The following is a 10443-nucleotide window of genomic DNA, read 5'->3' on the forward strand; positions in this document are numbered from 1 at the left end:
CTTATCTGAATCCGCAGCCCCCGGCAACCATGGCTTGTCGTGGTTGGATCCTTCTGTCTTCAGCCCCCGGCAGTCTTGGCTTGCTGGGGCCGAAGCGCCGGTCGGTTCTCTTTCTCCCAAGCGGCTCAGCAGAAGTGCCCACATGCCCTGCGAACCAAAGAGAACAGAAAGACGCACACTCAACCTCTAGGCTAGGTGTTAGTCACCGCTAAGCACTATCAACCCTAACTGAGGGAGCGACTCAACCTAGCATGCATGCTAAAACTTAGGGCGCCAGCGCTTCATTTATTTATGCTCAGGGTTTGTGCCTGGCTATGTACAGAGGGTTACATGCCTTGCTAGCAAGGCTTGTACAAAAGGTGGCTTGTCGGGAGGCCCAGCAACTGCGCCTTATAGGTAAAACTTGCGAAGATGTTCGATGTTCCAGGAATTGCTCACTGGGACAGCATCTTCAGTCTCCAGGCGGACTGCACCGGGCCTGGTGACTCGTATTAACCGATAAGGGCCTTCCCACATTGGCGTCAACTTGTTGGAATTCTTGGCCGACTGAACAATCCGAAGAACAAGGTCGCCATCCTCAAAGCTTCGGGCATGAACCTTGCGGCTATGGTAGCGGCGCAAGGCTTGCTGGTAGCGTGCTGCTCTCACAGCCGCCCGAAGACGATCTTCCTCAAGGTGCGTTGCGTCATATTGCCGAAATTGCTCTTGCTCAAGCTCGTCGTAAGCGAGCACTCGAGGTGACCCGTATATGAGTTCTGTGGGGAGAACTGCTTCTGCCCCATATACTAGGGCAAAGGGTGTCTAGCCGGTGGCTCGATTTGGTGTCATCCTGATCGACCAAAGAATCGCCGGCAACTCATCAATCCAGTGCCTGCCGCTCTTGTGTAGCCTGTCAAAAGTCTTCGTCCTCAGGCCTCACAACACTTCAGCATTTGCCCTCTCTGCCTGGCCGTTGCTCCGGGGGTGTGCCACGGAAGCAAAACAGACCTTGCTGCTGAAGTCTTGGATGTATTGCATGATGGTGTGGCTTGTGAACTGCGTGCCGTTGTTGGTGATGACCCTGTTTGGTACACCAAAACGGCAAACTAGCCCCTTGAAAAACTTGACGGCTGACTGTGCTGTAACCTTCCTCACTGCCTCCACCTCCGGCCACTTTGTGAACTTGTCGATTGCAACGTACAAGTACTCAAAGCCCCCGACAACGCGAGGGAAAGGGCCCAGTATGTCAAGCTCCCAGACCAAAAACGTCCAGGAGAGAGTGATTGTTTGAAGGGCTTGAGTTGGTTGATGAAGCTTCTTCGAATGGAACTGGCACGCTTCACACCTGGTTACTAGTGTCGTCGCATCCTGGAGGGCGGTGGTCCAGAAGAAGCCTTGCCGGAATGCCTTGCCGGCAAGGGCCCTCAACCCTATGTGGGAGCCACATATGCCTCCGTGTATCTCTGCCAACCGCTCCAGTCCTTCCTCCCGGGGGATGAACTTCAATTTCACATCGTTCGGTCTTTTTCTGTACAAGACGTCATCGACGAACTGGTACAAGGCAAACCGACGGGCTACTTTTTCCGCTTCTTCCTTCTCCTCAGGAAGTTCCCCGGTCTGGAGGAAACGGACGGTATGCTGTGCCCATGCCAGAGCGCGGGGATCGACGGCAAGGACCAAAGGCATCTCTTCTGCCATGGGGGTGGCCGTCTCTACGGCCAGGGCTTAGCGCCCTGCCGGAGCCAGCTGCACCTCGGCAGGTTCAAAATCCGCGACAACACCATTGCCGGCGGCCCCTGGGGGCTTAGCGGGAAAGTACTTGCCGGGGCCTGATTTCCTCCGCTTGTTCGGTTCCGCTGATGGTTTGAAGGATGGTTGAGTTAACCGAAGTAGGAAGGTACCTGGTTCCATAGGTAGCTTGAATGCACCATGCTTTGACAGGTAATCAGCGATGTCGTTCTCCGCTCGGGGAATGTGCTCCGCTTGTATACCGTCGAAGCGCTCCTCCAGCTTCCTCACCTCATCTACGTAGGCCTCCATTAACGGGCTCTGATAATCTTTGTTGACTTGTCTGACGACAAGCTGTGAATCACCCCTGACGATGAGCTTCTTAACCCCGAGGCCTGTCGCGATCCTAAGACCGGCAAGCAACCCCTCATACTCAGGAGTGTTGTTTGTGGACATCTCCCTGGGAAAGTGCATCTGGATCACATAGTTAAGCTGCTCTCCGGTGGGTGCGACAAGCAGCACACCGGCACCGGCGCCTTGCAGCGAGAAAGCCCCATCAAAGTACATGATCCAGTCGCTACTTGCTTCCTTGCCGGGGAGAGCGGTCTCTTGGATTTCCTTGTCGGGCATTGAGATCCATTCTGCAATGAACTCCACCAAGACTCTGCTCTGGATCATCGAAGTACTTTCAAATTTCAACCTAAAGCTTGACAACTCCAAGGCCCACTCCACAATTCTTCCGGTTGCGTCTGGGTTGTGCAGTATCCGTTCCAACGGGAGGCGGGTGACGGCAGTGATCTCATGGGCTTGGAAGTAATGACGCAGCTTCCTCGAGGCCATAAGGAGGCCGAAGAGCAATTTATGCACACCGGGGTACCTTGACCTAGCCCCCTGCATGAGGGAGCTGACAAAGTAAACCGGGTGCTGCGTCATCTTCTTCTTCTGCACCACTTCATTTGGCTGCGCGGGCCCTGTCCCGATGGCATCGGATTCTGCCGGGGGCCTTGCCTCTTCGTCGACCTCCCTCTGCGCCACCAGCGCGGCGCTGACCACTTGATTTGTCGCCGCCAGATACAGCAGCAACGGCTCTTGCGGTCTCGGCGCCACCAGTGCTAGTGTAGAAGAGAGGTATTTCTTCAGATCCTGTAGTGCTACTTCAGCCTCCGGGGTCCACTCCATAGGGCCTGCCTTCTTCAAAATCTTGAAAAAAGGAAGGGCGCGCTCGGCGGACTTGGAGATGAATCGGCTCATGGCGGCAACGCAGCCAGTGAGCCGACGCACATCCTTGATCCGCTTGGGCGCCTCAATCTGCTCGATACCCTTGATCTTGTCTGGGTTTGCCTTGATCCCATGCTGCGATACAAAGAACCCGAGAAGTTTGCCGGACCGAACACCGAAGACAGACTTCTCAGGGTTCAGGTTGAGGTTGATCTTGCGCAGGTTGGCAAATGTCTATTCTAAATCTTTTACAAGATTTGCCTTGTCCTTGATTTTGACCACTATGTCATCCATGTATGCTTCCATATTTCTATGTAGCTGGGGTTCAAAACCAATTTGGACCGCTCTTGCAAACATTGAGCCAGCACTCTTCAACCCGAAAGGCATCCGTAAAAAGCAATACGTACCACATGGGGTGATGAATGTCGTCTTCTCTTGTGATGAAGATCTGGTGGTAGCCCGATTAGGCGTCAAGGAATGATAACAGATCACACCCGGCCATGGAGTCAACAATCTGGTCGATGCGCGGCAATGGGAAGGTGTCCTTAGGACAAGCCTTATTGATATCTGTGTAGTCAATACACAGCCTCCACTTCCCGTTTGCCTTGCACACCACCACCGGATTGGCCAACCATGTCGGATGGAGCACTTCCCTCACCAAGCCTGCTCCTTCCAACTTCCTGATCTCTTCCGTGATAAACTCTTGCCTTTCTAGAGCCTGCTTCCTGACCTTCTGCTTGAAGGGCCGCGCATGTGGACAGACAGCTAGGTGGTGCTCAATCACCTCCCTGGGAACACCGGGGATGTCGGATGCTTGCCATGTAAACACATCGACGTTCGCCCGCAGGAAGGTGACGAGCACGCCTTCGTATTTGCTGTCGAGGGTGGAGCTTACGGTGAAAGCCCCTCCCGTGCCATCCTCCCTAATGGACACCTCCTTGGTCTGTGGTGGCGCAGCTCTAGATTTCTTGCTCTTGCTGGTGGAGCTCTCTGGCACGTCCTCGACGGTAGCACAACACTCCGAAGAGGTGCGCTTGCCGCAGTGGGTGCGAGGGGTCTTGCCGGGCTTCTTCTTCCCTCCCGGGGCTTCAGCGGCAGGAGCAAGTGCCTTGGTGGCAGCTGCTGCAACTGCTTCCCGGTAGAGTAGGTCGGCGTAGATCAGCGCATCCTTCTTGTCGCAGGGGACGGTGATGATGGTCATCGGCCCAGGCATCTTCAGCATGTTCTAGGCGTAATGCGACGCCGCCATGAACTTGGCTAGTGCTGGGCCGCCAAGGATCCCGTTTTAGGGCAAGGGGATCTCGGCTACATCAAAGACAATCCTCTCCATCCTGTGGTTTAACTCGCCTCCAAACGTCACAGGCAACGTGACCTTCCCCTTAGGCAGGCTTCTTCCCGGGTTGACCCCTTGAAATGTGCCCATCTCCTTGAGGTCTCCGTCGGGGATTTGCAGCCTCTTGATCACAACGGGCGAGATTAAGTTCAGACCGGCCCCGCCGTCAACCAGCATCTTGTTCACCCTGCGGTTGCGAATCGTTGGTGAGACCAACAATGGAAAACACCCGACCGCAGTGGTGCGATCAGGGTGGTCCTCGACGTCAAAGATGATGGGCGTGCTGAACCACTTCAGCGGCTTCTGAGCGTCAAACGATGGCTCCGCTGTTGTGATCTCGCGCGCCCACTGCTTGAGCTGGCGGTGAGAAGTGTGGAGCGAGGCGCCAGCATCGACGCACATGGCCTCCGTAGCCTTCTGAAACTCTTGCCCGCCGGACTCGTCGTCCTCGTCATGATCATCGTCTTCTTGCTTCTTGTCACGGCCCCAAGCAGGCCTCTCTTGCTGGCTATCCTTGCCGCGGCAGCCTCCTTGGCCGCCACGCTTCTTGCCGGATCCTTCGGCACCATCTTGACCTTTCTCCTTGTCCCGCCTCTCATAATCAGCCTTTCGCTTTTCGGCAAGCAGCTCGACCTATCGGCAGTTCTGGAGGTCGTGGCCCTTGGTGCGGTGGATCTTGCAATACTGCTTGTCGGAGCTCCCTGGCTTGTCGGCAGCCGCCAAGGCCCGGCAAGCGGCGCACCCGGCAATCTCCTTGTCGGGGTCGTCTGCCTTGGCCTTCTTGGCGGCGCCGGTGTCGTCGGATCCCTCGACGGCAAGCACGGTCTTGCCCTTGCGTTTCCTGTTGCGACGCCGGCCCTTCTTCGTTGGGGCGGCGGTGTCTTGATCTGTAGAGTCGGTTTCCACGCCGGCGTCCTCGCCGGGGTACTTCCTTTCCTCGTCTATCCGGGCGCACCTATCGGCCAGAACATAAAGTTTGGCCACATCCCTAACCTTGTTCATCGCCAGCTCTTCGTGCATCTTGCGATTGCGCACGTTCTCATGGAACGCGCTAATCATGGCGGCGGGATGAACATCGGGGATGTTGTACTGCACCCGACTGAACCTTTGGATGTACTTGCGCAGGATTTCCCCTTCCTTCTGGGGAATGATATGCAAATCACTGGCCTGGCCATGAGCTTGATGGCCTCCGGTGAAGGCACCAATGAACTCATGACACAGATCCGACCAGGAAGAAATGGAATCCGCGGGTAAGCGCATCAACCAAGACATGACGTTGGGCTTCATTGCCAATGGGAAGTAATTGGCAAGCACCTTGTCGTCGCGAGCTCCGGCAGCTTGCATCGCGATGGTGTAGATGCTGAGGAACTCTGACGGATGGGTCTTGCCGCAGTTCACGGGTAAAGGCTGGGCAACCAACCTCGTAAGGCAGACTGCCAGAGCCCCCGGTCCTGGGTGGTCCATAGGCGGTCCCGCCCGCTGATCCGGCTGGTGGCGTGTATCGCACCGGCGCTCGATGGTGTTTCGAGCGTCTTCATGGGCTCCTTCTCGAAGAACTTGGCACTGGTCGCGGTGTGTCCGTGGGTAAGACGACGCTATGGAAATGTTATCACATGCGTCGTCATGATGGACTGGCACCGGCGGCAACTGGCGCGGGGGAGGAGAGTGTACTGTGGCTGCAACTCCCCTGATCCTCCCACCGCTGGCATGTGGCGGCTCGACAGAGCGCCGGCCCGAGGGCCCCGCCGGTCGCGGATCATCTTTATTGGCGACGGCGACGAGGCTCCGGATGGTGGCTCTCCACTCATCGAGCTTCTTCGCAGCAGGAGGGAAGTCGAGGAGCAGCTACGCGCGCGCAAAAGCCTCTGCTGGCGTGGGTGCTGGCGAGAGCTGCGTGGACCGTGGCGTGCTTCGACTTCTAACCACGTTAGAAGGAGCTCTATCACGGCCGAGCAGCTGTGTGCCATTTCCGCCAGCACTTTGGCGTGCATGCTGGCCTCCTTCGTCCCGTAGATGATTCACAGGGCTCTTCCCATGGCGGTGCCCAGGGTCACCGTCGTGGTGACGCTACTCGTCGCACAAACCATGGGAAGAGCGCAATGTGGGCGCCGGGGTGGGCGTCCTAGAGGTCGTCGCGCTGCCCGTGGGTGGCACGGCGGCGACCCCGGAGGGCCCCACGCCGCCTGCGGGGGGCCCAGCTCCGTCTCAGGATTTTATGGTGTGCGGCCCGCCGTCTTGCACACGAACGGCGCCGCTCGCCAGGCTCTGACTGCCAGAGAGATGTTGGTGCTTGCGGGCTGCGCCTTGGGTCCTGTCCGCGACCGGCCCGCTACTCGTCCGCGCCGGTACGGGCTGTCTGGCTCCGGACGAACCGACCGCTGTGGCCGCCTTCTTCTTGGGAGCCATGGCGACGAAGAACTGCTAGGCTAACTGCTAGACCAGAATCTCACAACTGCGCCCCCTACCTGGCGCGCCATAGATGTCGGTGAGAACAACACCTATGGGATCACTAGGATCCCTTCTACGGTCCACGGGTGCGAGGTCATGAGAAGAGCAGGTTTAGGAGCTAGCACACAGATCGTTTACCCAGGTTTGGGCCGCAAGGATGCGTAAAACCCTAGTCCTGCTTTGGTGGATGTATTTCAGAGTGTCCTTGAGCTCTTGAACTAGCTACGGTGGTTGCGTAGTTCCAAAAAGCCGAATCCACCTCCTGGTCGCCTCGGGCCTCCTTTTATAGAAAAAGGGGTTGCCAAAGTGGCACACAGGAGGTGGAAAGGCCTACAGTGTGCGAGCTTATCGCACGGCATTACGGGACAAAGTGCATTAAATGTGCTACTTAGGTGTCCATTAGCTTTATCGGGGACGGGAATGAGGCCCGTCCCGTCTGTCGTCGCTCCGCCTCGCTTCGACACACGCCCAGGCCAGCGGTGCATGCAGTGCCATGTAGGCAGGGAGGCTGCTGAGGTGGCGCGGTGGCACCACCTTCATGAAGATCTGCATGCCTCCACACAGGTGCTTTCTTAGTTGGCCTGGAAGCCGCATGTTGCCACGCAGGCGCCTGCCCAACTGGTTCGGCTGGCAGCTGCATGCGAACGGCGGTGGAGTCTTGGCTGGCGCGGGCCTGGCAGTGGCTGTCAGGACCGGTTTTCCAATAAAACGTTTATTGAGAAACCGCCCCTTTTGTCGGACCAGTGTAGAAGAATCCTCCTTACTGGTAGATAAATCCTTGATACAGAAATCCAGAAGTACTAAATATTTTACAGGGTTGAGCTGAGGCTGCTCAACAATTTATTACAAGGACGCCGATATAATACATAAGGGTGGATATGACACAAGGAGCATGGTGGCATAACTACTGACTCGTAATAAAAGTGGTGGTGGATATGTCACAGTGAAGTGGGTGACATGAGTCCTAAATCATACAACTCATCGAGCTCCGGAGTGAGGCTCGATGACTTTTATTCTGGGTAGCGGAAGCATATATAATACAAGCAACCAATTTCAGGATCGCACGGGACTGACTGGGACTCCTCTAGGCGTCGGACTCGCTATCGAACTCTTCATCCATAAGATCGCCTTGGTCAACATCTGGCCAAATCAACAAGCCAGGTGAGTACTATGAAAGTACTCGCAAGACAGTCTGGACATAAGATATAACAAATGCAAACATGATGCAAATGAGCAGATTAATAATGCGCACTCAGCTAATAAAATTGCACTGCATGATAAATAAAAAGGAAGTCAGGTGGTAGTCCTCCCGAAATCCCAATGAAATAACTGAAGACCGATCGGGTGTCTGAAGCGATGCCTCGAAAGGTAAAAATAAATTAACAATGCCGCAGTCGGGCGTCAGGGCGACACTACATAAAGGGCTTATATTGGAATATAAATGGCGGTGCGTGCCACAGTCGGACGTCTGAGCGACATCACATAAAGGGCTTATATCAAAAGTAAATAACAAGAGTGCCACAGTCGGACGTCTGAGCGACATCACATAAAGGGCTTATATCAAAAGAAAATAACAAGAGTGCGATAGTCGGACGTCTGAGCGACATCACATAAAGGGCTTATATCAAAAGTAAATAACAAGAGTGCCACAGTCGAACGTCTGAGCGACATCACATAAAGGGCTTATATTTCATTATTCGGAATTCAAGTAGCTCATGAATTTAAATCATCTCAAGGAAATACTCAGGTACGTAATAATAAAATGGTTAGTCCATCCACAGGAATAACATTCAACCTGGTTTACCACTCATGTTTGTTCACCGGGGATTTTCACTGAGACTGACACAAAGACTGATGCTGAGACGGACGTTGAGACTGATATTGATACTGATATGGATAAGTTGACCAAGATCCTTGACCACGGACACGGTTACTCGGATGGGTTTTGACTCTGCAGAGCTTGTACTTTTTAACCACAGCCAACGGATTTCAGTAGTCACAAAGGACTAGTTCCGTTTACGGTGTTTTAGGCGAAACACATCTAACCAGTACACACCCATTCCACATCCCGCTGCCAGGAATCACCCTAGGCAACGTTCAAGAAAAACCTTAAGACAGGGAGGCTACAACCTCGCGTAGCGTGGGATCAAATTTATATCGCGCGCTCTAAGGGGTGCCCCCCTCTCGGTCCCAACCGGAAACATCCATGCCCCCTGACCGGATGAATGGCTTTAATCCAGGGCCATGGAACCCTCATCACGGCCTCTCTATTTGGTGTGTACAAGGAAAGATGTTTGCAACTTACTAAACCGTATTCTTTGCAGAAAACATGTGGCAGCACGAAAAGGGGACGGACGGTAACGTGGCTCGATCCACGTTAACTCTGGAGTTTAACGGTTGACATAAGACTGGCATGCTTCAACAATACCATCTTACCACCTTTCATGTCACCACATGATCATGTTATCTCCCATCAAAAGATCACATCAAGTTTCGAAGCATACTGGTAGTTGCCTTGCATGCAATATAACACTCACTGATGCCCATATAAACAGGCCATGCACTAACTATTCAAGCAAACATGCAAAACACTCATCATATCAAAGGTTCAAACATTCTTGCCTGGTTCGGAGTAGTCGGAGTCTAGCTCGGCGAAGTTCGCGGCTCCGTCACCTCCTCCGGTATCTACGGTATAGAGAGAACGCGTACTAACGTAAATACCAAGTGTGCATAAAATTTGTTCCAAATATTTTTCAAATAAATACTATAAAAAACTAGACAAAAGAATAAAACTGACAGAAAAAGAATCAACTAAAAAGCATCTTTTGTTTAAAAGATATAAAGGTTTTAGCCCAAGGACTAAGCTGTGATGAAATAGAAAGTCTCTAGGGGTTAGTTTATACAAACAGAAAACGTTTCGGTTGGAAATACGCCAGGCCAGAAGGAAAACGTACTTTGCCCGAAGGCGCTTTCAGAAAACGGTTCGAATAAGAAGAGGAGAGGCTGACAAGGTGGGTCCCACCCGTCAGGTTCAAACTTTGAAACAGAGCTCGTCGGCGCCGAGGCTCGCGGTGGTCGCCGGCGTTGATCCACGGCGAGGTAGGGGGGTCGGAGGGTACCTATGGGTTCACGGTGTCCTTCCGTGCTGGTGGGTGGTGGACTTGGTCGTCGGCGAGCACCACGTCGACGGTGGCCTCAACTCCGGCGGACGGTGGTTCGGGCGAGGATGAAACTCTTTGACGGGAGCTGCAACCTTCAAATTAGGGCGCGGGTTAGAGAAGTGGTTGCACTAGGAGGCTACTGGCATGGTTTGAGAGGCGGGGGTGCACACACTTGAGCAAATCTTGCCGGATCCCGAAGCGGGTCGGGGCGGCCGGAGTCGGGGAAGAAGGCCTCCCTGAGGTCTCCCCAGTGGCTGGGCGTGGTTCTGGTGAGGTGGAGGTGCCATTTGTAGACTGGCTTGGTAGCTGTTGTTGTATGCGAACTCGGCATATGGCAAGCTTTCCTCCGAACTGGTTCCATAGGTGAGAACACATGCTCTCAGCATGTCCTCTAGAATTTGGTTCACGCGTTCAGTTTGTCCATCAGTCTGGGGGTGGTATGCTGTACTGAATGCTAGTTGAGTTCCCAGAGCTTGTTGTAAATTATCCCAAAATCTAGAGACGAATTGAGTGCCCCGGTCAGATATTATAGTCTTTGGGACTCCATGCAGACAAACTATACGGGAGAGATAAAGT

This window comes from Triticum aestivum, chromosome 4D, assembly GCF_018294505.1.
Source record: "Triticum aestivum cultivar Chinese Spring chromosome 4D, IWGSC CS RefSeq v2.1, whole genome shotgun sequence".
Taxonomy (NCBI): Eukaryota; Viridiplantae; Streptophyta; class Magnoliopsida; order Poales; family Poaceae; genus Triticum; species Triticum aestivum.